Source organism: Narcine bancroftii, chromosome 2 (assembly GCF_036971445.1).
Source record: "Narcine bancroftii isolate sNarBan1 chromosome 2, sNarBan1.hap1, whole genome shotgun sequence".
In the NCBI taxonomy this organism is placed as follows: Eukaryota; Metazoa; Chordata; class Chondrichthyes; order Torpediniformes; family Narcinidae; genus Narcine; species Narcine bancroftii.
Window position 1 is genome coordinate 70,510,856 of NC_091470.1, and position 22,896 is coordinate 70,533,751.

The window sequence follows — 22,896 nt, forward strand, 5'->3', positions numbered from 1 at the left end:
ATAAGGTACCACATGGAAGGTTAGTTAGGAAGGTGCAGTCTTTAGGTATAAATTTTGAGATAGTCAAATGGATTGAACATTGGCTGAAAGGGAGAGGCCAGAGAGTGGTAGTGGATAATTGTCTGTCAGGTTGGAGGCCGGTGACCAGTGGTGTGCCTCAAGGATCTGTATTGGGCCCATTGTTGTTCGTTATATACATTAATGATCTAGATGATGGGGTGGTGAATTGGATTAGTAAATATGCAGACGATACTAAGATAGGTGGAATAGTGGATAATGAAGAAGGTTTTCAAGGATTGCAGAGGGATTTGGGCTGCTTAGAAAAGTGGGCTGAAAAATGGCAGATGGAATTTAATGCTGATAAGTGTGAGGTGCTTCATTTTGGTAAGAAGAATCAGAATAGGACATACGTGGTAAATGGGAGAGCATTGAGGAATACAGAAGAGCAGAAAGATTTAGGAGTGACGGTACATCGTTCCCTGAAGGTAGAAACTCACGTGAATAGGGTGGTGAAGAAGGCTTTTAGTATGCTGGCCTTTATCAATCATTGCATGGAATATAGGAGTTGGGAGGTGATGTTGAGATTGTATAAGACGTTGGTGCGGCCTAATTTGGAGTTCTGTGTGCAGTTCTGGTCGCCTAATTATAGGAAGGATATAAACAGAGTGGAGAGAGTGCAGAGAAGGTTTACCAGAATGTTACCTGGGTTTAAGCATCTAGAGTATAGGGAGAGATTGGACAGATTAGGTCTTTATTCTTTGGAGCGTAGAAGGTTGAGAGGGGATTTGATAGAAGTATTTAAGATTATGAAAGGGATAGACAGAATGGATGTGGATAGACTATTTCCGTTAAGAGGAGGAAAGATTAAAAGAAGAGGACATGAGTTAAGAATTAAGGGGCAGAGGTTTAGAGGTAACATGAGGGGGAACTTCTTTACTCAGAGAGTGGTAGCCGTGTGGAATGATCTTCCGGGAGAAATAGTGGCGGCGGAGTCAATTGTATTATTTAAGAAAAGGTTGGACAGGTATATGGATGAGAAGAAGGTGGAGGGTTATGGGCATTGTGCAGGGAGGTGGGACTAGAAAGGGGTGTTTGGTTCGGTGCGGACTAGAAGGGCCTAATGGCCTGTTTCCGTGCTGTAATTGTTATGTTATGTTATGTTATGTTATGGCCATGAAGGCAAGCATACCAAATACCTTCTTCACTGTTGCTGCACTCAAGGTGTCTCTGACCATCAGTTCTCCTTATCTTGCCTTTCACTGGGGTGGTACAGTAAGCATAGCGGCTAGTGCCCCATGTTACAGCGCCAGCGACGGGAGTTTATACATTTTCCCCATGGATGGGTTTCCTCCCACCCTTCAAAATGAATTGGGTGGCATAGGCTTGAGGACCGAAAGGGCCTGTGACCATGTTGTATGTCTGCCCATAGGTCTAAATTTAAAAAGAAAACATTAAATGTATATGTCCTACCAAGTGGAATAATGATTGTTATTCATACAAGTGCCATATGCTCCAAAATTCTTACTTGTTACAGCAAAAATAATATTTTTGCACGAAATAGCAACAGCAAATTACCCAACTTGGAAAGAGATGATAAATATTCACCTGTTATAGTTAATACAAGTAAAAAAGGTACTGCTTCATAAATGCAGGCAGGTCTCTTTGCGATCTTGGAGTAGTTCCTTGTTAGCACAGTAAGGGAAGTTCAAGAACCTGACAGCTGTTGGAAAGAAAACTACTCCTGGACTGGTACTGGACTCCATGCTTCTGTACCTTCATTGCAAAGGTGGCAGCAAGAAGAGGTTGTGACCAGGAAGATAAGGGTCCTTTACGATGTTGGCGACCTTCTTGAGGCATCGTCTTCAACACCTCACACTTGTTTGGATTAAGTTGTATCTGAAGCTTTCTGCCTAAGTTTCCAGCTAATGTGTGTCCTGCTGTATCCTTAGACAATCTTCTTTTTTACCTATGGCTCCACTGACTTTTGTGTTGTCTGCAAACTTACGAATAATTCAAATTAATTACAAATAGAAAATTTTCCAAGATCAATATCTGTGTTGTGCCTCCTGTTAAGGACTTCCAATAAAAAAAACTCCCATCCACTACAACCTGCTCCCTTCCATCACCAACCCAATTTTGCATCGCTCTTGCTGACATACCAAGGATCCCTTCCATCTTTACCTTCCAGACTAGCCGATCAGGCAGGATCTTGTCTAAAGATACAGATGGGTGAGAGGCCAAAGATTTGACCATTGGGATTGTCATGGGATATACTGTGGGAAAATGTGAAAACATCCACTTCAGTGGGAAAAATAATTTTTAAAAAGTATATTATGGCAATGATATAAGATTGCAGAATTATGTATTCTGATCTTCTTGTGCATAATTTATAGAAGCCTAGAATACAGGCACAGTAAATAATTAGGGAAGGCTGCCTATTGTAAAACAAAATGAATGCAGAAGCAGAGGTTGTGTCTCAGTTATATAGGACAACAGTAAGGCCACACCTCACTGTGTGCAGGGAGTATTGGTCTTTTTGTTTTGTTATGAGCCAAAGGACCGCAAAACCCAGCAGCAATAGATATTCACCACGACAAATGGTTACTTAAACAAAAGTTGTTTTTAATTATCTTTAAACATGAAAACAGAATCAAATTTTAACTTATCTCTATTAACTTAACTACCCAACTTAACCCCCTTCTAATTCTAAGCGCACGTGTATGTAATGTGTGTGTAAATTTAAGAAAAGTTCTTTGGTTCACAGTTCAATCTCACTTCTCATTCTTCCAAGTTCACTAGTTGCAGGCTACTGTGCACAGAATTTAACCTGTATAAAGTTCATCAGGCTTTGGTGCTCAAAAGGTAAATGTTTACCACTCAGGAAGGTTCTTGTAGGGTTCCAAGATTTCCACAACTGAGGTACCGCCATTAGTCACCTCAATGTCTTGCTGATGAAACTTGCCCCATCTGGGTTCTCCAGGTGATAACCTCTTTCGTTCAAGCTACGACAGAGTTCCTTTCTGTTCTACTTATTCCAAGAGAAACATCAGACAGATAGTACTTCCAGCCATCTGCCACTCCGAAGCTTCTCTTTCAATTCCAACCAGCTTCTCCTGGCTGACACTGTTCAGTCTCTCCCTCCATCTGAGATTCCAACTGCCAGCCACATGTCCTTCTCTCTCTCACTTGAAAAACTCCCTCCTTCTCCAGCAAACAATAGGAGTTAGTCTTCTGCTCCCATCTGTTGTTTTAGGTAAACAATAACCTCTCAATGACCTTTCTGTGAAGAGGTATTAGGAAATGGCCTGTCTCTTGCTGTGGCTTTAAAGACAACACTCTGTTCATTCATGACATCATTTCAATTAGCACCTACTTGTGAAATGTGCATACCATTCTCCATAGTTTCTGTAAAATCACTGGATATGAATTCTTCAGTATTTTAATGTTCTGTTTTAAAGTGTGTGAATGTATGTAACCTACTCTAATTTTACCAATTTATCTCCCAAAAACATCTCCAAATATTCCATTACAGGTTAAAAGGTTGTAAATACAGAGGATATACTTCCAAGAAACCTGGAATAGGTGGGTTGCATTCTGAGGAAAGGTGGCTTGTATCAGTTTCAGTAAAAGGTCCCAGCCCAAAACATTAACTGACCATTTCTCCTCATGGATGCTGCCTGAACTATTGAGTCCCTCCAGCTTCTCTTTGTTCAATCCGATCAGCTGGGTGGAGTAGGTAATAGGTCAGTTTGTAAACCATCATTAAAGTCAGCTCTTTTTTTTTTGGTTTCCAACAAAACAGTCCTTGGTTTTAGTTGATGGTGAATCAGCATTTTCATCATGGAACCATTATGTAACATGCCCGTGACAAATATGGGGTGAGGATCTCCCTCCTTCTAGTTTCAAATACTCTGTCCTCACAGCCTGCCCCACTCCCTACCTCACCAACTTGCCCATGTGCCAGAAGATGGTATCTGGGCTGATCCTCACCTGCCAACAGCTTGGTCACTGCCTCATATCAGAATACACAAGCCCTGGCTATTTGTGGATGAATGATATATAGAAATTAAAATGGATGAGACCCCAAATTGACAACACATTGATGAGGATGACCTTAGCTGCCTACCCCAGTCCAATAATTCCTTTTAAAAAAAACAATTACCTGAGAATCACTTGCATTGAGAATTTCTGAACAGGCACTTAGTAAAATAACTGGAAGTCAACTAACTAGGGAATCACAGAAGGAGTGAATGGGATTTAACTGGTAGCCCCGATAGACTGAATGGTATTTCTGTGCCATAAGCCCTTGGATCTAATAAAATCTTTGACAACTATATTTTGATGCAGATTTCTCTTTCATAACGGCACTCATGTAAACACCCTATAAAACTGTATAGGCTTGATTGTGGTTGAAAGCAAATAATGTATATTGGAACTGACAGATCAGAACTCCACTTTTATCATCCCAACATTGACATGCCAACAACTTGAAGAATTCAAATTGCTACTGCAAACAAGGCATCATTTCTGAAGGCCTTGAAAGAAGCTCACAAACATTTAAATTATTCAGGTTACAGTGATTTACTAAGTGTAACTGAGAAAGTTTGCCCAGAAGTTTCAGGTTTCAGTCCAGCTTTGTGCCGTCCCATTATTTCCAAAGTCAGAATTCACTCCTTGAGGCACTAATACCATATGTTCTTCAGGACAAAAAAGGAAATGTCTCATAACATATGAAACCATGGTGCTCCCAAACAGATGTAGGGGGTACTCACACTTTTAACTGGGAAGGAAAATGTTACAAGAATGGTACAAAACAAACATCAAACTTTAAAGACTAGGAAAAGATAAGAGATTTATTGATTTCCTCCATCTTTTGACTACAGCAGGTCCTCACTTAACATTATTGATATGTTCTTGGACAGTGCTACTTTAAATGAAATGACATTAAATTAAACCAATTTTATATTGCGGTAAAATATTATGGTATTTCAAGATTCAATTTATTGTCATAGTAATAAAACAGTGTCCTATTACATGAAGTTTCTTTTGCCTGATGCAAGACAGACAGATTCACCATTGGCAGGAATTGCCTATGCACCTCTTACAGTCAGAGAGGGAGAACCAGAAGAGAGGTTCCCCCCCCCCCCCCACCCAGAGTCACAGAGTCTGTAGGTTCGCCCCCAGCACTTCCATAGCCCCTGCAGTCACACAAAGTTCGGGCCAAACCATTGGCAACACAAGCTCCAGATCTGAACCTCCGACACAGTCAGCAACCCTTCAATGCCCTTGGCACCTCCTTGCATCCCGATTCCGATACCAGGCACTCCTTCAGCCGCAGACCCGGCACGTCTCCCAACAGCAGTCTCCAGCAGGCCATAGCTTCCATGAGTTCCTTGCCTCTAGCTGTCAGCAGCCCGCTGCATCCTCTGATCCCTCAGCCACAGAACGCCCTCACAGGTCCACTGCCATGGTCACCGCCCCACGGGTCGTCTCCTCTGCTTCTCCCTCTCAGATGGTGCGTGATCTTTCCATCCTCTGGTGCCCCTGCTCCAGTCCTCCACTTCCCTGGAGGCTGCAGCCCCTCGTGGATGCTGCCAATTAATAGGTGCTGCCATCTTGGGTGCAGACCTGCGGTCATGGCATTTCAACTAAAACCACCGGTGTCTCCCTCAACGAGTCATTCAAAGCCTGTGCGAGGTCAACTGGGCAGCTGTACCCTGCAGGAGCGCTGCATCTCCACTACCTCACTCCCTGCAGTGGCAGTACCATCATCTTCTGCAGGCCATCTTTCTCATCAACATTATAACAAAACAATGTTGAACGAAACGATGTTATTCAAGGACTTACTGAAAATTTTCCTACCGTGAAAAAATAAAGCATAATCTTTATGTAATCATTCTTACATTTTAATTCAGAGTTGCATACACTTGTCAACTATAAATAACCAACAGCTAAAAGTTATGTAATATATAAATATTTTTTTAAAATCTTGTCTTCAATTAATACATTGTTAATTTTTGGAACAGCAGTGCAACTCAATGAATACCTTCAAGTTGAACAAAATGTTAATCTGCTTCAAATCGCAAACACATTTTTTTTTTTGGTGCTGGATCAGATGGTAAAATGTTCCTGCATTTTACCACCTGATCCATCTTTTCCAAAATATGCAGAAAAAAAAGGATCTGGATTCTGAATTTCACGTATTTGTCAGCATTCACCTGAATTAACACTAAACGCAGCCAAGCACAGCAAACAAGGCCTGTCACAACTCAAGTTCACACGCCCTCACACTGTGATGCTACACAAACAAACACATTTGCTTTAGTTAGTTGTCATGCCAATTATTGCATTAAACAAACTCTCTGGAGACAAGGTCCTGAGATTTACTCCAGTTGTGTGGAGAGTTGGAAGATATCCACCTTCTCAGAGTTCCTGCTGATTATTTAAAGTTTTCAGTGGAGTTTCAGACTCCCAGGAATCCCCTACTCGAATGGGTTAAAAGTTAAAATCCAATTAAAGTAGTGTCAGGTAGCCTTCTTAAAAGCATTTAATGATCTCCTGCCCCCGAAGCAGTTTGAATGAGCAGAGATTTAGACTCATCATGCCCCATGATGCCCACAATCTATTTTTGGAGTTAAACTTCCTCCCACAAAATATTTTTGAGTTAAGTAAATAAAAATAATTCTTTGTTGAAACTGAAATAAAATATTTAGTAATACTTGGGGAGTTATTCCGTAGGTGGTACCCTTTACCTTACATTCACATCTAACTTTTAAACCAGGACACAGGAAACCATGCTTCCTAAAAACTCATCAAAAATTCTGAATGGAGAGTCCAAACTTCAATAGCAGGAAATATTTTTTTAAAAGTGTAGAATAGATCCTAACTCAAACAAAAACCCCAAAACGACCTGGTCTGTGAAGATGGCATCAAAGAGCAATTCAGTTCTTTGGTTTATTTTCCCTCTTTGAGTTTTTAAAAAAAATCCAAATTGCTCTCAAAAATGGGTTTTTTAATGTACTGGTTTGCAGGGTGTAAACTTGAACTTAACGTACATGTTACTGGTGCTACTGGTTCTGGCAAATGGATCAAGCTTAGAAGAGCAACTTGATGGGCCTGGATGAGGTGGGGAGATGGGCCTGTTTCCATGCTGTATGGCTTCATGACTCTGTATCAATGCAAGTCATCCTGTTTGTTGCATCTATTCATGGGAACATTGATGGGTGTCCTCATGGTGGAAGAGCTGCCTTCACGTCAAGCACACCCTCCATCCTGTTATAATTGTGATAAATACAGTAGTCCCAGTACAGATTTCAGGGCTCAAAATAAGGTATCCAGAACGACTGCAGCTGTGAAAGAAAGCGGCACCCCACTTCTCAAGAGCAATTGGAAATGGACAATAAATGTTGGTCTTGCCAGCAGTGCATCTGTGTGTGGATAAATAAATAAATAGATAGAAACCTACCCCACAAAGTCACAATTTCATTCTGGTAAACACAGAAGCTGATCAGCTGGCTCCCTTAAGAAGCCTTGTAATAGCAAACAGATCATCTGCATAAAAAAAAATAGTGTGAGAAATAAATATTGAGCAGTTCTGATCATGTAGCTACAGGAAGGATGTCAGTTGAGTGCAGCTCTGGTCACCTTGCTATGATGTGAAAGCTGGAAAGAGTGCAGAAAAAGCCAAAACTGGGGGACTTTATTATAAGGAGAAATTGGACAGACTGGAGCCTTTTCCCTTGGAGTATGGAGGGCTGAGAGGTGACCTGATAAACATATATAAAATCATGAGAGCCATTGTAGTGATACGACCACCAGCCTACTGCAGGGGGCGATCTCTCTACCTGTAGGAAGACCATCTGAGGGGTTGACTCCACCTGGCCGGCTGTCAATCAGCTGACCCGAATATAAACCTGAGCCGGCCCCTCCTGAGCCAATCACATGGGGAGCCACCAAGGCTTGAACTGGTGTTCAGACTTATACTGGAATAGAGCCTTTCGAGTTTTGTGCTTGTTTGCTGCTTCCTCAGCACACCACAGCCATAGATCAGCTCAGGTGAACACCACCACCTGCATGTTTCCCTCCATGTTGCACAATAACCTATCATAGAAGTGCTCTGCCAGTTCATTATTATTGCAGCATCTAAATCCCGGAGCTCATTGCTATCTAAACAGTACATAATATTTGTAATATCCTGACATTATTTAGGATTGAGTTTTACTAAAATATTAGAATTTGTTGCAAAGTCACATTTCTTATCGTTTGATTTTCTTTAGCTTCTCTTAGTTTATCTGCTCCACAATTTATCATACTTATTTGATTTATGAGTTTTCTGTGAAACTTTCTTTACCCTAACTAATGTGTGCATTGCACAGCAATATAGAATATGCTGCAAACCTTGGATTAGAAATGAAAATCTGCATCCAGCTATCTCTGAAAGGAAAGGGACCTGATTACGTTTGCTCTCGTCAATATGTTGGTGCAATTGGAGCATAAATGCCAGTAGAACTATTTGATTATTTTTAATAAGCTGATGACTCAAAGGTGGGCTCCTCGATATGCAGTCCTAGTTTCTGTTCACAATAAAAGGAGTACATTCTTTACCCAGAATATGACATCCCCACTGTGGTAGATGAGCCGCAGAATACCTTCGCTGCCATAATTTCACAGATAATCAGCCAGCTGACAGTTAATAGCTAGCAAGAAAGACGCATTGTAAATAATCCACAATTCATAAAGTCAGATCATTTCTGGTTCTTAATTAATTGCTCAGATTGAAACAGCACAAATTCCTGGAGATGATTTGGAGAGCACTGGAGATGAGAAGACTTGAAGTAATGTTATTAAAGAGCTTGTTCTAATGCATTTTTATCATTCTGCAGCAACACAAATGGCAAGGTGGTACAATTTCAAAATATTTGATTACTTCATCTTAACACAACTTATCATTTTAAAAATAAACCATAGTGCTGTGCCATCCCTGAAAATATTCTTCACAATTTTGATAACCCAGTTGTTTCATACATGTCAACTCATTGATCTCCAGCGCAATATCTGTACTAGAACAATGACTTTCACCCAATGAGCAAGACTGAACATCATCTAGAGCTAGCTCAGTTCAAGCTGCAGGGCAGAGTCGGTTCTTAGTGGTCTGCCTATAAAGGATACTGACCACAGTCACTACAAATTGGGAACAACATCTCCTCCTCACTGATCATCAAAACAGATACACCCACAACTGTATCCCCAGCCACAATTCCAATGCCTTCTTTGTCGGCAAAATCACAAACGCCAATGAAGAAGGGTACAGGAGGGAGATAGATCAGCTCGTTGAATGGTGTAATGACAACAACTTTGCACTCAAACCAAGGAGATGATTGTGGACTTCAGGAGGAAGTCAGGGGAACACAACCCAATCTTCATCAAGAGCTCAGCAGTGGAGAAGGCCAAGAATTTCAAATTCCTGGGTGTCAACACCTCCGAGGATCTCTACTGGAGCCTCCACGTTGATGCAATTACAAAGAAGGCTCGCCAGCAGCTATACTTTGTGAAGAGTCTGAGAAGTTTCAGTTTGTCACCGAAGACTCTTGTAAACTTCAACAGGTGTGTCGTAGAGAGCAATCTGAATGGTTGCATCTTTGACTGGTATGGAGGCGCCAACTCTCAGGACAAGAATAAACTCCAGAGGGTTGTGGTTAACTCGGCCTACGACCTCACAGGCACCGGATTTCACTCCATCAAGGACATGAGGCAGTGTCTTAAAAAAAGCAGTCTCTATCCTCAAAGACCCTTACCACCCAGGCCTCTTCACTCTGCTACCATTGGGGAAAAGGTGCAGGAACCCACAGACGAACACACAGCGACACAAGGACAGATTCTTTGCCGCTGCCATCCGATTCCTGAATAATCAATGAACCAAAGGCACTGCCTTACTCTTCATCCACTACTATTGTTATTTTGGTGATACCACTATATTACTGTTGGTTACCATCTCTGTGTGTATGGCTGGATCGCCTCTGTGCTGACTGTACCAGTGATTCCTCCCCTTGGAACCCACTAATAGAAGCTGTTAAGCCCTGACCCCTCCCTGTATGAGCTCTGGACTTGGGCCAAGCGACATTAGTGTACATACAGTTTTAAGCAATTAAAAGCCTAGCATTCTGGCAACTTCTAATGCAGTGGTTCTCAATCTTTTTCTTTCCACACACATACCACTTTAAACAATCCCTATGCCATTAGCACTCTGAGATTAGTAAGGGATTGCTTAAGGTGGTATGCGAGTGGGAAGGGAAGGTTGAGAATCACTGCTCTAGACCCGATTGTTAATTAAATATTTTGCTTGAGAAAAATGGTCATTAGCCCATTTCTTTTGGAGTTGTGAAACTGTGCACATAACGAGTCAATTAGGTACGATTCAAACAGTGGTTTTCAAACTTTTTCTTTCCACCCACATCCCACCTTAAGCAATCCCTTACTAATCACAGAGCACCTTTGGCATAGGGAATAATTCAAGTGGGATGTGAGTGGGGAAAAAAGGTTGAGAATTACTGTGCTAGTCTTTGAAGTTATTGATAGTACATCAGTGATTATTATTTTATTTCATTTTTTTATAATAATATTGTAAGATGGTTATAATATGCATGTTTGCATTATGATGCTGCCATAAAAACACCAAATTTAATGACTTGTTCGGGACAATAAATCCTGATTCTGATTCTGCCACCACATGGGATGGGGTGCAGGAATAAGCAACTGCATGTTAAAGTGCTGTAGCTCTTTCAATATGTTGCAATTAAGAGATCATCCATGGAGATGATACAGAATGAAGAGCTGGATAAAAGAGATGCCTTTAAATTCCTTACAGGCATCTCTTTACATCGCTGGAGTGCCTTTGCTACCTCATTTATTTACAAGTCTTGTTTGGCATCTCTAGAACAGAAGCAGGATGAAGAAAATAGCTCATTACTTTTTATGTGCTAGGAAGTCAAAAATGAGGTGGGCAATGAGCTGTAGAGTAGAGCAGAGAGAGAATGACATAAATATTTATTGCCCTTTTAAAAGAAACAAGTGTGAGTATCCAACTTTCCTATCCAGACTGCTTTGTCATCTCCCAAAAATGAGCAAATCTTCAAAAGGAAAATAAATCTAGGATGTGGTTTTATATTTACTAACTTGGCAGCTTCTACAATCCTCCAGTACTAAAGTAAGTAATTGATTAAATAGATGCACATTGTGACTAGTTTTCTCTAAAGAGTAAGGACGTGGCAGGAACAGCTCTGACTCTCTTGCTTCTCCTGTTCCAGACTACCAATAGTTCTATCAGTGGGCATCGGCATCAATTCCTTGCTATTGGAAAAATCAACTGGTTGAGAATAAACACGTCCCTTGCTGGAGCAGTTGTTTCAATCTGTATCCTTCATTCAATTCAATAGGAGCGTTTCTTTGCTTATTCTTTGACAGGATGCAGAGTTGGGTGGAAAAGTGGCAGTTGAATCCAGATAAGTGTGAGGTGATTTATTTTGGAAGGTCAAACCAGAAGACTGAGTACAAGTTAATGGTCAGATACTTAACAGTGTGGAGGAACAGACAGACCTTGGGGTCCAAATCTATAAATCTCTCAAGGATGCCGTGCAGATTGACAGGATAATTAAGAAGGCCTATGGGATGCTGGGCTTCATTAATAGGGGGATTGAGTTCAAGAGTCAAGAGGTCTCATTGCAGCTCTACAAATCTCTGGTGAGTCCTCACTTAGAATATTGTGTTCATTTCTGGTCACCACATTATAGGAAGGATGTAGAAGCTATGGAGAGGGTGCAGAGGAGATTTACAGAGGGATTAGAAAGTAAGACTTATGAGGCAAGATTATGAGAGCTGGAACATTTCTCATTGGAAATCTAATTCATGCAGTTCAAGGAAATAAGAAACCAACAGTGGCTGTTGCTTGAGACGCAGAAAAAGCTTTTGACAGAGTAGATTGGAACTACTTATTTAGAGTATTACAGACGTTCAGTCTACCAGAAAAATATATAAATTGGATTAAAGCATTGTATAATGGACCATTGGCAAAAGTAGCAGTAAATTAAGTAGGTCAACTAGACAGGGATGTCCACTATCCCCCTCAATGTTTGCCTTAGCAATGGAACTTTTGGCAGAATAAAATAAAAGGGATAAAAATAAAGGAGAAGGAGTATAAAATTAGTTTATTTGCAGATGATATTATAGTATACTTTACAGAACCAGAGATATCAATAAAAGAATTACATAAGAAATTGGAATATGGAGAAATATCGGGGATATATAAAGATCAATGCAAATAAAAGTGAAGTGATGCCAATGAGTAATTATACAGAATTTTTAAAATAATCACCATTTAAATGGCAAGCACAAGCAATCAGATACCTAGGGATCAGGTTAGATAATAATTTAAGTCACTTGTACAGACTAAATTATCAGCCATTAATAAAGAAATTGCAGGAAGACTTAGAACATTGGAAAGAACTTAACATTGGTAGGGAGGGTGAACTGCATTAAAATGAATGTGTTCCCAAGGATTCAATTCTTATTTCAAATGTTACCAATTCCATTAACATAATTTTTTAAAAATGAACTAAAGAGAACAATAAGGAAATTCTTGTGGAAAGGGAAGAAACCAAGGGTAGCGTTAGATAAATTAACAGAGAGGTATAATCAAGGTGGTTTGCAGTTATCAAATTTTAGAAATTATTATAGAGCCACCCAATTAAGGTATTTATCAGATTTTTACCAGACAAGGGAAAACCATACTGGACGAAGATAGAACTAGATAAAATAGGCGAGAAGGTACCAGAACTTATACTTTATAAGTGGGATGATAAACTGGTGCAATATAAAAACTCACCAGAATTGCATAATTTACTTAATACATGGAAGAAGATCCACTTAGAAAGAAAAAAACGAATTACCAAATACCAAAATTATTATTGATGCAAAATCTGCTAATTCCTTTTACAATAGACAACCTTTCCTGTAGAGAATGGGAGAGAAAAGGAATCAAAAGAATAGAAAATTGTTTTTTAGGAAATAATTTATTAAAGTTTGAACAGTTGAAGTACAAATAAGGACTAACTCATGGTACAATGTTTACATAGCATCAATTGGAAAGCTTACTTAAAGGATAAATTGGGAAACAACTTGAGATCACCTGAAGAAATCAACTTTGAATATGTGATTACAGACACAATGATAATTAAAAGATTTATAACAAACATGTACATCGAGCTGCAAGAGAAGGAGAATGATGAAATAAACTATAAACCTAAGCTGAAGTGGGAAAAGGATTTAAACATAAAGATAAAAAATGAAGTATGGGAAAAGTTATGTTCTGGAACTATGAAGAATAGAATAAACACAAGGTTATGTATGGTACAGTATAATTGGTTACACAAGGTATATATATCACTCCTCAAAAATTTAAAAAATGGGACTCAACTTTATCAGGTTGATGTTTTCACTGTGGGAAGGAAATGGGAACAACAGTACATGCAACTTGGACATGTGCGAGGGTGAATACGTTTTAGGAAGAACTAAACCAGATACTAAATAAAATTATAAAAAATAGCATAACAAAAAAACCAGAGATATTTCTTATAAATAACAAGAAGTTAAAGAATTAGGCCTTAAATTGGACAAAGCACAAAAAAAAATCATTCTGAAAGCCTTAGCAGTAGAAAAAAAATGTATAATGTCAACTTGGAAAATGGAAGAGAGCATGAATATACAGCAATGGTACATGGAAATGAATAAATGTATTCCATTGGAAAAAAATAACATATAATTTAAAAAACAATGTCACAATGTTTGAACAAATTTGGGAACCATACATGGAACATATCAGAGAGAGCATGCCTAGGACCTTCAACCCTTAAAATGAAAATGATAAGAAGACAAAATGACTAGATTCAGTGTGTAATAAATAGACGACACATTTTTCTTGTTTATTTTCCTTTGTGTGAAGATATTGTTTTATGGTTTTATTGTATTGTATATGTTGAATACTAATGGGTTTGGGGGGGATGGGTACAGGGGAGGGAGGGAAAGGGGAAAAAAAGGAGAAAAGGTCACTGTGTAAATTTAATGAGAAGCGTTTCTACATATTTTGGTTGACATGATTCATAGTGTGAAAAATAAAAATTTTTAAAAAACAGCAAATTGTCAGCAAATATACACAAACACATTTTGAAATGCAAAGATTTTCTGAGAAACTGATGAACTGCCCTCCTCACAGGTTGTTTTCCTATTCTAATCTTTTGTTTCGTAGTTCAATATACAATATTGGCTAGATAATTAGAGAGGGAAACAAGGCTTCTCTACTAATGAAATACTAAACACAAATTTCGGCTCAATTAGCATTGTCTTTCAATCCATACCTTCAATCTTTAACGTTATTAGAGCTGCCAGGAGAGGCTCTGGAAGCAGCTACAATAGCACTGTTTAAGAGATATTTAGACAGGCACAGGAACAGGCAGGAATATGGACTATCTGCTACCTGATGAGAATAATTGAAACTAAGATTATGGGACATGATATGTTCTAAAACCCATTAACTTTGTGGAAATTTGAAAAATAATCATTCGTTGTGTGTGATTATCAAAATTAAATGCTAGATGTAGATAAGTAGATAATAAGTTTTAATTTTTAATTTAGAGTTGCAGCATGGTAGCAGGCACTTCTGGACCATGAGCCTGTACTGTCCAAATACACCCATGAACCGCATATGTCTTTGGGACATGAGAGGAAACCAAAGTACCTGGAGGAAAACCACACAGACATGAGGTGGGGTGAGGGGGGAATGTACAAACTTCTTAAAGATAGCAGCAGACTTGAACCGAGTCCTTGGCATGGTAAGAGGTGGATGAACTGCCATGACGCCCTGTTTATCGTCATATACGTTGGACAATGTACATATGCACCAAACTTCTTATTTGCCACAGCCGAACAGATACTTGTAAAAAAAATGGTAAATCTAATTGAATTTAAAAAATACCTAAGAGAGATAGTTAATAAATATTCATAGTAATTCACAGTAATATAGTACAAAAAAAAACCAGGCAAGATGATTCAAAATTGAGTTGCCTCATGTAAAGGCTAAAAAAAAAATTTCATAAGCCCTCTAACCTCGTATTTTGAAAATTAGCCAGGATTTTATAGATGGAAAATCAGTTTTTTTTTATTAATAAAGAAACAATTTTGTGTGAAAACTAATGAAGTTAAAGATGAAGGAAGAGTTAGATTAAAATCAAAGGAAGAATTAATTTAGTATGTATATTCAAAAGATTTATCAGGAGGAATAGAGGGAAGGTGAAAAACAGAAAGGGGAAGGTGGAAGTGAAAAGAGTTCCACCACACCTACAATGGTTGGGTGGAACCGATTATATAAAATATTGGAATGTTTCAATCAGGGGTCTCCTACTTATGTGTCAAATTCAGGTCAGTTTAGAAGGCAATGAAGACAACCACAGTAAATTTATAATGGCGTTTCATAATTGAATGGGCAAAAAGAAAATAGCTTCAAATAAAGACAACCTACAAAGGAAACTACATAACAACCTATTTATATATTCCCTTTAACCCTTTGGACTTCATGTCCCTGTTTTCAGGGACTACCAACAAGTGCACATACTCCACGTTCCCATTTTCCTTGTCTGATTTTATGCCTAACCACCAGCTGGTCTGTACTGGGGTTCATACTGTAGTTTAGCCATGGACCCAGTCCGGAGTATATATTGAAAGGTTCAAAATAGCTGAGTCCAAAGGGTTAATGCAGCAAAATTTCCCTAAACATCACGCAGGATCTTAGAAAGCAAGATTTGATGTCAAACCCAACAAGAAAATTTTAAGGTAGACGATCAAAAGGCTGTTCAAAGAAGTGTGATTTAAGAAGGAAAAAAGTAGGTCAGAGAGGTTACTTAAAAAAAAAAGTAACACAAGAGCACAAACTTATTATGCATTTTATTTTTGATTTTCAATTTCTGTTATATGCTACAATGAGGTTACCTCTGGCTGCCCATTTTGTTCTACAGGTAAGTATGTGATGACAAACTGTTCTTCACATCTCTTCAGAGCTGATACTTTCTTCTCCATATTCTCCATAACACCAATTTGCCTCTGTTTCTACATTCATGCATTTATGCTGGGACTGGGCTTCAGTGACACAATCATATTTGAAGTCCACTACAATCTATGCTGTTCTTGTGTAATTGTTTATGGAAGCAAGGAGAATAAGCAGACTGAGCCTCAACTGGTCTTTTTGAAACATACAAAATTCTTCAGTGACCTGACAGCATAAATGACAGGAAAATAGTTGCCCTGGATGGGGTGTCAGGGGTCTGAGAGAAGGTGTTCAGCATGGGCTCCAAGGGTTGAACTGGCCTGTTTCTGTGCTGTAATTGTTATGTGGTTATATGGGTCACCATCTCAAAGAAGGAATCAGCTATTTACTGCTGAGATGAGAAGCAATATCTTCACCCATGAATAGTAAACTTTTGAAGATCAAGAAGGCAACAGAGGCTAAATTGCTGAGAAAATATACGAGTTGGAGAGTTTGTGATTTTTGGATAAGACCATAAGAGTATCAGACACAGGAGCAGAAATAGGCGATTCAGCCCACTGAGTCTGCACCACCGTTTAATCATGACCTGGTCCATTTCCCCACTCAACCCCACTACCAACCTTCTTCCCATAAACTTTGATGTCCTGGCTAAACAAGAATCTATCAATCTCTGACTTAAATGCACCCAATGACCCGATCTCCACAACTGCCTGTGGCAACAGAATCCTACGCCTCTCTGTTCTAAGCGGATGCCATTAATCCTGAAGTTGCGCCCTCTAGCCCTAGACTCTCCCCCCCCCATAAGAAACAACCTTTCTACATCTACTCTGTACATCCCTTTCAACATGCAAAATGTTTCAATGAGATCTCCCCTCATTTGCCTGAATTCCAATCAATAGAGGCCATGAGCTGACAAAGACTCCCTCAATGATAGCCCTTTCATTCCTGGAAACATCTTAGTGAACCTCCATTGAACCCTCTCCATCGTCCGCACATCATATCTTAAATAAGGAACCCAAAACTACTAGTAATATTCCAGCTACCCCAAAGTGAGGTCTCACCAGTGCCTTATAGAGGTCTTACAATTCTATTCCTTTTAAAATGAATGCCAGCAATGCATTTACCTTTTTCAACACTTTCACAACCTACAAGTTTTCCTTCAGGTTCCCAGATCCCTTTGCATCTTGGTATTTTCAATTTTCTCCCCATTTAAAAAATAGTCTACTCATTTATTTTTTCTCTACCAAAGTGCATGACCGTGCACTTCCTGACATTAAGGGAATGAATGGGATAGTGCAGGAAAGTGACAGGGAGGTAAAAGAGCAGCCATGATCTGACTGAATGAATCTGAATGACCCCTTCAGCATCCAGAGCTCAGTTGCAAGCGATTCAATGCAAGACTTTCTAACTGTATTCTGAGTGAAAAAAAATAGCATTGAACAGGAATTGACAAAATGCATCAAATGAGCACGGGAAAATAGAAAAGAGAGTAAGCCTGCATAATGTCACTTATATGGAAGGCAGCCCCTTCCAAGGATGAGGTTCTTCAAGAGGCTCTGGGATTCTCACAGACCCTGGAGAACTTTACTGATAATAGTGATGCATCTTCAGCGGCTTTGTCGATGGGACAGAATATCACACACATTCATTCACCCCAGGCTACAGCTGCTTACGAGTCTTTAGTTTTTACCTTTGACTTTTCAACTTTATTTGTTGGAGCCCTGCACCATCTATGTTCCTATCACAGCTGAAGAGACTTTTGGGTGGCCTGAACATGTGCCAATGTATTTTGTTTAATGTTGTTCATTCGACAGGGGCTTGATGGTGGATCTGTGTCAAGAACCATATTGTTTTCAAGAACAAGAGTTTGAGAAGTTAAATCCATTTCTCACCAGTGCAGGAACCAAATATCGAACAAAGGATCTATTGCAGTTTCCAGGCAGCTGCATGTCATGGGCTGCCTCCAAAAGCCTGCAATGTAGCAGAAGAGAGGCTGGATGGTTCTGATAATAAAGGGGAATAAGGTCAGGAGAGAGAAAGAATCTTAATGCTGAAAATTAAAAATTAAAAGGTTTAGGTGGAACTAAGAAGCAGCACGGGCTAGAAAAGATTGTGTGACCTGCTGAGTTACACTTGATCCCAGCATCTGCAGATTTTCCTGTTCAACCCCTATTGCGGAGACTAGCAGTCTTGAGTATGAGAAACTCGACAGACAGGGAATGGTTTCCCTGGAGCGAAGGAGGCCGACAGCTAACCTGATGGAGGCTGACAAAATCATGAGAGCCAAAGATGGACGGTCAGAGCCCTTTTCCTAGGACTGGGGATTCTCAAACGTGAAGTTGGAGGGGAAACATTTAAAAGGAGCTAAGGAGCAAGCTTTTCTGTGCAGAGGGCAGATGCTAAATGGAACAAGCAGCCAAAGAAATTTGCAGAGGTGGATACGATTACAATATTTAAAGGAAGTTTGGACAGGTTCACAAATAGAAAAGGTTTAGACAGGTATGAACCAAATAGAGCAAAGTGGAACAGTTCAAGAAGGAACCTTGATCAGAAGGAACAAATTGAACCAAAGGGCTTGTTTCTGAGCTACATCATTCTAAGATGGTGCAAAAACTGCAACACCAAAATAAATGTCGATGGAAGACAATTTAGATTATTTTTATCATTATCTCAGAATGGGTGAAACACATCAGTTTTGTCAGATACTGTCTACTCTTCCTTTTCCAATTATCTAAATGGTCAGATCCAACTACTCATCTAGCCCAGAGTACAATCAATATAAACTCTCATCTAGCAGCCCCTACCTCACCCCACCTCTTATGCCAGCTTTCCTTCCTGTACGCTCTCAGTCTTGATGCAAAGTGCTAACACAGTCCTCACACAATAATGTACTAATGTTCCTTTACTCCTGGATTTGACTCGTCTTTGTTTATATCTGTATCAAATTTATAATTGCACTTTTAGAGAATGATGGATTTGAATGACTGGGATAAACATTCCAGATGTGAGCACAAATAAATCATACTGTTTTAATAATATCATGATCTGTGTTCAGTCTTTGCAGATGGCAATTCTATTGCCAGATTCATGCTGTTCTTATTTTGTTTATGCCATTAAATGCCATTGGTGAAGGAATGAATAAGTTTTACCATAAAAGGAAATAAAAGAGATGTGCTTATATAATTAAAAAGGAAAGTCGGCAGATGCTGTGAATATAGTGCAATACACAACAGTGCTGGAGAAACTCAGCAGGCATAGGAACCTCTTCAGGCCAAGCATCCCTCAAAGAGACTTTGCAGTGGAGCATTTGATTATTACATTGATGAAGGGCTCAAGCCTGAAATGTTGGTTATATCCCTTTACTTCCAAAGGCGCTATGTGATCTGCTGAGATTCTCCAGCACCTTTGTGTATTGTGCCTATGTAATGCCATTCAAGTTGTCCCAGCACTTTACAGATAAGTACCACCTTCTGAAATTGAAGTGTTCTTGAATTGTAGAAAACACAGCAGCCAATTAATACCCATCAGTCTCCCACAAACAAAGTGAACAGTATAACGTATTATTAATCATACCGTATATTTTGGTGTATGTTGACCCCCCCTCTTTTAAAGCCTCATTTTAAGGGTTTTATAGTATATCTGCTGTATAAGTTGACCCTCATTTTCTGGCTGTCTGAGGTGCCCCATTGACCAGTGTACAATTCAATCCTCAAAGCTTGCGATGCCTGAGATGGGCTGTTGACTGGCAAATATGTCGACCCCCATAGATTGTGCGGATTGATCTGCTGAGTGTTGGCTAGAGGTGATTGTTATCATGGAGGGTCCATCGACACAACACAGCACGCAATGAAAATATGAAGTGAGCTTTAAGTTGAAAGTGATAGAAATGGCCAAGAAAACCAACAACTGTGCTGCTGCGAGAACATTTGTCTTGCACGAGAAGTTAGGAAGAGCTTGGAGGAAGAAAGAAGAGACTTTAAGAAAAATACCAAAAAGTTAACGTTCTTTGAGAAAAGGAATCGCTCGTTGGCGAGAGTTGGAAAATCATGTTGCAGAATGAATACGTGAACAGAGGCAAGATTGCAACATAGTCATGTGAAATAAAATAAGAACATTTTCACTGCAGTGGGCTAATTCGCACCCAGTCCTCAGTGATGATTTTGAAAGTACCATAGGCTGGTGCAATCATTTCATGAACAGGAAAAATCTGGTATTAAGCCAATAAACAAAAATTGTACAGAAACTACCAAAAGATCTTGATTATGAAGGTGTAAGTTTTCACCAGTTCTGGCAGAAACACCAGTTTGCATTGGCAAACATTGGAAACATGAACAAAACCCCCGTGAATTTCGACATGATAGGAAATAGAACAGAGGAATGGAAAGATGTTAAATCTGGGCAAACTAGAAGTACAGGTACAGGCCAGGAAATGACCAGGTTTACTGTGGTGTTATCGTGCATGGCCAATGGGACAAAGTTAAGACCCACGGTAATCTTCAAACCCAAAATTAAACCAAAAATGAAATTCCCTGAAGGTATTTTTTTTAACATTTTCATGATAAAGGATGGATGGATGAAAATGGTGTAAAACTATGGATAGACAATGTGTGGAACAGGCAGCTTATGCAAAGAATGGAGTTTGCTGGTCTGGAATATGTTTCCTAGCCACTTAACTGAGGACACTACAAGTAGATTAGCACTTGGTGGTTATCCCGGATGGCTTGATGTCTATATTGCAACCTCTCGATGTCTGCTTAAACAAACTATTCAAAGACCATGCGTGAGGAATGGAATACATGGACGTCAAGTGCAGAAAAATCGTTTACAAAAGGCAGGGCAATGCATGCTGGATCACTTGATATGCTGTGTAACTTTGTGCTTAAGGCATGGGACAAAATTAGAGACTGATAAAATCGTTTAAAAAGTGCGGTACTTTTTGTGCAGTTGATAGCACGGAAGATGATTTATTGTGGGACACAGACAACGAAGTTGAAACCCCCTCATCAGATACAAACTGGGACCCATATGATGACTGTTTAAACAGTGAGAGTATGGATGTGCTGGTCGCCATCTTTGCTTCAGACGATGATAGGGAGAGTGATTTTGAAGGGCTCGAAACGTGGTGTTTTCAATGAAAATCTGTTGCAGTGGTTTTTTTTGTTTTTCAAGGGTCGACTTACAGACAAAATCAGTCTTTAAAGCGTTGATTTATACGCCAGATCAGCACGGATTGGATTTTGAGCTGAATTTAAGGTCTCAAAATATATTTGACATATAAATCAACTCCCATTTTTTTGTGGTTTCGTGACTTGACTTGTATGCCAAAATGTATGGTATTTCGTGAAAGGTAAATATTGGCTGGAAAACCAGGGACTATTCCTTTGCTGTTCTTTAAAATAAAGTCATGACATGTTTTACCTGAGAGAGCGAGCAAAAGGCTGTGAAAATCCAAGGTGGCAGAGAAAAAACAAGTTTAAATTTTCCAAAAAGAATTTGCATTGTGGTGTCCCTTCCTTGACCCCCCAAACTCAGAAGGACACGCATTCATAACTGAGGCACATGGCCTGTGAGCTGGAACTAAAGGAACCCACATATTGAAAGGAAATTCTCATATTTCAGATGGCCGCTTTACATTGTTGGCCTCATTCACTAGAAGATAAACTGGGGTAAAATTTTGATACATTTTAGTGTAGGAGAAATTAATTCAATGTTCTGAATCCAACTGTCCTGATTTTGTACAAAATTTGATGTCAATAGGAGCGGGGGTATTAAGAGATATAAACTCCACTTTGCCACAATCAAGTTAGTTTATGTTGAAGCTCATCAGAGAAATGAGGGAGGAAAAATAGACCAATTAAAACAAATTAATTGACAAATATCTAGCTTTGTCATATTTGACTCACTTATTGTGTCACATTTTGTCTTCAAAATAGGACAGTGAGTACGTGGTCCCGAGTGATAGGAACACATTGTCATCAGAGTTGAATCATGGCAAAGCAAAGTTCCAATCAATTTTCACAACTGATTACCTGCCATAAATTGAATCTTTCATCAGCTATTTTTACACCATTTCACCCCCCCAAAAAACTATACCACAGATTTCTAGTCATGTCATTAATTAAAAATAGATCAATGATGATAACATCAATATTCAAAATAATGCAGTAAACTCATTGCAGGACACATTGCAAATCGGTGGAAAATGGTACAGTGTGCTTCCAAGGAGATGTGTGTTGTTGTATTTGGCCGAGTTGACAAGAACATATTAATAAACTATATCTCTATCCAAAAATGTGGCTGAATAGCAGCCTAAGGTTTCTAACTGATTGGTGTGTCAAAAAGAATTGTTATTCCTGTAAAATAAATGTGCTACAAAGTGGGAGAAGTAAAATGCTCAACATTCAATAGATCCTTATGGCACTGGCTTTTAAATCTTGTATGTGGAATAATATATTGAATGCTTGGAATCTTCAAACAAAGAAGTTTTTTTTGTTTTTCCTAGATACTAGTAATGTCAGCAAGGTGGCACTTAGTATCCAGGCTAGGTTGTCCAATGAAGATAGTGTATGTTTCAGAAACTAACTTGGATAAATTAGGTAGAGGGAGGATCCTTGGGGATGGTCCAAGCTGAACACCATATGATTCTTCCTGTAGACATTATTCTTGACTAATTTTCCATCAACGTTAGTTTGCATTGGAATGCAATTTTGACAATACTATGCATGATTTGAGAAAACAAAGGCAATATTCAATAATAAACTGAGGTTCATTGAAAGTTTTCTCGGAGGGTGAGGTGAATCTCTGTAAAT